We start from the raw sequence: 4,760 nt of genomic DNA, 5'->3' as shown, positions 1-4,760 counted from the left end.
GGCAAATTACTGAAAGATCCCCCCAAGATGCTTATGTTGAAATCCTAACACCTTGGTATTGGGAGGTGATTAGGTCATGAAGGTGGTGTTCTCGTGAATGGGATTAGTGCCCTCTTAAAAGAGGCTCCAGAGAGTGCCCTAGCCCCTTCCACCAGGTACAGTTGCAGAGAAAAATGTCCTTCTAGAAAGTAGAACTTCACCAGGCACCAAATCTCCTGGTATACTGGTATCTTGATCTTGGACTTCCCAGGCTCAGAACTGTGAGGAATAAATGTCTGTTGTTTTGTTTAAAAGCCATCCAGTTGATGGTGTTTTGTTTCAGCAGCCCAAACAGACTAAGACAAAGGGTGTCCAGATGGATTTTGAAATCTTCCAAGATGATGATACTTACTACCTGGGGGAGAAGGAGACTGAGCAGGTGCCGAAATCCCCCACGATGGTGGAGGAGTTACCGAGACTGATGGATGGTCGCAGCATCGGTGTTTGAAATGTGAGAAACAAAAGTTATTACACGCATAGCCAGTGTGATAAAGCAATGGCAGAGACATAATGGAAGTACAAGATGACCAAGAAATTTAAAGTGAGAATTAGAAAAGTATATGGAAATTATACCAAGATTAAACAGGAGAAGTATTACTAATATTACTAACATGTTCTATCAATAGGAACATTTCTGAATGCCAGCAAATTATTTCCACTCATCCCTTCATGCATCAGAAGGTGAAGGCAAGAATGGCAGCCCTTGATAGCTGCATCTTCTCTTGGTGTTACCCTCTCAATTCATTCTTCAAGGGCATCCCCTTTCTCTGACCATGAGGACCGCATGGGTGACCTGTATATCTTTAGACCAAGGTTAGTCAAGGCCTTGAGAATTCCCAGGGGCCCCACGCCATCTTTCTCTTTCTCCAGGCTCTGAGGGCACTGATTCAGCTGTCTTTGGTCTTACACAGAAACATGAATATTCATCAAGTAAAAGTTTTTAAATTGATCTTTTCACTGTTTATCATAGCTAAGCTATAGTGCCCTACGTCACTAATGTGCAACAGCATTCTACACGGAAATGTTCTAACGGGACCATTACCAAGTTACATCTGAATACAAGCCAAGACATCAAGATTGGAGGCTGGAAAACACACTCCCAACTTAAGTGCTTAAAAGACACCATTACTCTGGACCAGGAAAAGCACTTCAAGGTCAGCTCTTACGACTGAAAGCGAGACTCAGGGGACCTGGGGTAAAATTCAGCTGCTTTTTCTTTAACTTTCTAGTCACATGTTTACACCAGACTTACACAGCATTAGAAAAATGAAGCAGGGAAACTGCTTCCCCATCCAGCCGCTGGAACTCCCTCTCCGGTCCGTTGTCATTAACCTATTGGAGAGAGTGGTCTGCGGTTGCCTCCCGGCGCCCATTCCCATGCGGTCTTCAACGTGGAGCGGGCGGCCTGGCTTCCACCTCCACCACTCTGGGAAGATCAGGAACGATGGGTGCTGTCCTGCCAAGTAAGATGTTGGTGTTCATCCTTCTCTTCCTGTTTGGGAGTGATCAGTGAATGAATTGATCTTCACACCCCAAACCTTCGCCTCCTTCTGTCACCTTCTGGGCTCTCCTCCCTCCTATCCTTCCGCCGATTGCTCTGACTTCCCACTAACTTCCCTGGTTCCTCTTCTTCCTTCCAGTATTATCACCTGTAATGACAAAGTTTATATCCCCACTCTCCACCTGTGACTTCCATGCCTTGAGCTGTAATGGCCTGCTGGGCATGGACACTGACACCGGTGTTTGGCAAATGCCCTCAACTCCGCATGCCTCGGACCGTACAAACTATTTTTCCAAACCTGTTCCTCTTCTTACCTTCTTTCGTCCCCCTGCCCCCGAGCCTGGATGTGCTGAGCCATTAAATATTCTATCTTTCTCTCTCTGTATTCAATCCATTATATTTCTGACCGAAGCACCTCTAGATGTGTCTCCTCTTCATCCTCACTGCCTTCCTAGCTACCTCCCTCGCTGTGGGCAAACCCCCTCTCCAATCCACATTGCTACTGGAACTTCCTCTATAACATACAAGTCTGATCAGCGTCAGGCCTTAGAGGTCTCCCAGAGGGAGGTCCCCGTTGGCCCGGAAGAGTAGTTTTACGCTGGATGTTTTGTTACTTCATCCTGGTTAGCATGTCCTTTTACTCTTAAAAGCCACCCATTTAGATGATGAATTATGTGGTCCTCCTACCATGGCTAACAGGATGAAATCCCAACTCTAGGATCTGGCTTACCATCTGGACCAAGGCTAACTTTCTAGCTTCATCTTCTTCACTCGGGCTGCCTGCCATTCCCCAAACACACCAAGCTGTTTCCCATCTCATCATCACTGTCCATGCTGTTATCTCTTCCCGAACACCTCCCCTCCCCGCCCCCATTCTCCACTTCTCAAATCGTCCTTAACTTTCACTGCCCAGCCGAAATAGCACCTGTTCTGGGAAACATCATATCCCACCTTCCCCCGCCCCCCAGAACCCCGCTGCGACCCTGTAGCAATTTGTTCACATCGCTATTACAGGTTCTACTCTGAATCTGGCACAACACCTGGCACATGGCAGGTCTTCAAAGCATGCAGAAGAGAGGTTTTAGAGAAGCATGAAACCACAAGTATGTTCTCTGGCTCTGATTAGAATTAAGAGCTTTTATCCTCCATATGGGACTTACTTGAGGAAATCCAACATGTCATAGCCGAGTTTATTTCTCCTTCATCTGTGCAGTAATAAGGAGGATAAGGACTGCTGCCCAGACCCACCCACGCGGACTCAGTAGGGTAATAAAAACAAGTCCTGCTGTTGAAGTATAACATGTTGAAATCAAGAGTGACATATTCCTCCCCATCTCCTGTCATCTGTCCCCACAGCCTAGGGCCTGTGGAGGGTTGGGGGCAGGAGATTCTGAGATCTGGCAGATGGTTACATAGAGGGTGTACCTACGGGAGGTCAGAATGAATTATCCCAATACAAACAAAACTAATTAGAAGGTTAACCATTTTTCAAACATGAAATACTGTGCTAAGAATGTTACATACCACTTCTTCATGTAAAGCCAATCTTGCTTAGAAGGATATTGTGATTTCCCATTTTATATTTGAGGAAGCTGAAGCTCAGGGAGTTTAGGTAGTTTACCAAGGGCACAAAGCCAGTAAGTGGATTGGCATACATAATCAGAATACCAATAATGAACACGTATGTTCCAGGGTCTCATTGAAGTATGCTGCTTGGTCCTCACACGTACCCTATGAGTTAAGATACTGTTGTATCTCCATTATCACAAGGGGAAACCTTGAAGTAAGCAGCCCAAGGTCACATAGCTAATAAGAAACTGTGACAGTCAGCTAATTCCAGGAACTGCATGGCTGGTCATTACCATCTCTGTCTTCCAGGTCTGTTTGAGTTTGCCCTCTCTGCTCATTCTCTGCTGCCAGCGTCCATCAGATATCCTTCCCTTGCTCCTCCCAGTCTAGTCCGTAGACCGGCAGCATCAGTATCATCTGGAAGTATGTAACAGAGAATTTTGAGCTCCACTCCAACCCCAGGGGATCAGAATCTGTTTTGTTAGAGACCAGGTCCTGGTCTAAACCAGTGGGTCTCAACCTTGTCTGCATGTTGAACTCCCCCAGGGACCTTTAAGGTTCCTGATGCCTGGGCTCTGCTGACAGCATTCCCCTTTAATTGTCTGAGTGTGGTCTGGGTGTTGGGCTTTTAAAAGCTTCCCAGGGGATTCTGATGTGACTGCCATCCGAAAACCACTGCTGTAAGCAAATACAGCCATTGGTTCCTTCCTTCTCTCCCTCACTCCTTCTCCATGTGTGCACCTGACCTCCTGAAGCACAGGCACACCTTGCTGGGGAGATGGACAAACAAAAAATTCCAATATAGTAGAATAAGCACTGTGAAAATCATTATCTCAAGGGCCAGGGGAGATCCACAGGTGGGCCTGACGTCCGAGTCTGCATGAAGGAATCAAGGCAGATTGCTCACAGGAAACCACGTTAATATCAAGGATGAATAGGAGCTCTCCTGGATTTGCTAGAGGGACGGTGAGCTGGTGTGGGTGACTTCTGTGTTTACTATGGAAGTGAGAGTCATACAGTTTTAGGCTATAGCATAGTATAGAGCTTATTTAATGAACCCTATGGCTTTCTAACTTCTTTGATTATTGCCCGCATTCAGAGAAACATTTATGTGTCAGCCCAGAATATACCTGACATATAATTACCTATACCTGAAACAATAATTACCTATACTACATGTGATGCATTTTGATTTTTCTAGTCTCTCAATTCCTTTTCTTTAGAAAAAAATGCTGATCATGCTTAACTGACTCACAAATGGATCACAAGCCAAAGTTTGAAAGACCTGACTTAATTCCTTCGATTTTTTCCCCTGAGGAAACAATAACCCAGAATAACTAAATGACTTGGCCTGGAAGAGAAAAGAAAAATATGTTCGAGTTCCAGGTGAAGGATTGGTGTGAGAAATAAAGGACGCCTTCCTGTGGCATTGGTCGTTGGATATTTCAGAAGGATGTCCCTTCCCCAGAAGTCCCACCCATTTGCTAGAAGGCTAAGGCACAGCCCTGTGGAGAAGGCAGCATGGGGACTTAATAAATGAGGTGCCCAGGCCCTTTCTAGCTCTATCAGTACTATGAGGCAGGAATTCTCAGTTTCGCTAGGTTTGGGGAGGGGTCACTATCACCTGGGAGGGGGGGAGGTCCCTTTTAGA

This window comes from Furipterus horrens, unplaced genomic scaffold, assembly GCF_987537825.1.
Source record: "Furipterus horrens unplaced genomic scaffold, mFurHor1.1.pri manual_scaffold_9, whole genome shotgun sequence".
Lineage (NCBI taxonomy): Eukaryota > Metazoa > Chordata > Mammalia > Chiroptera > Furipteridae > Furipterus > Furipterus horrens.
This window is presented reverse-complemented; position numbering follows the sequence as displayed.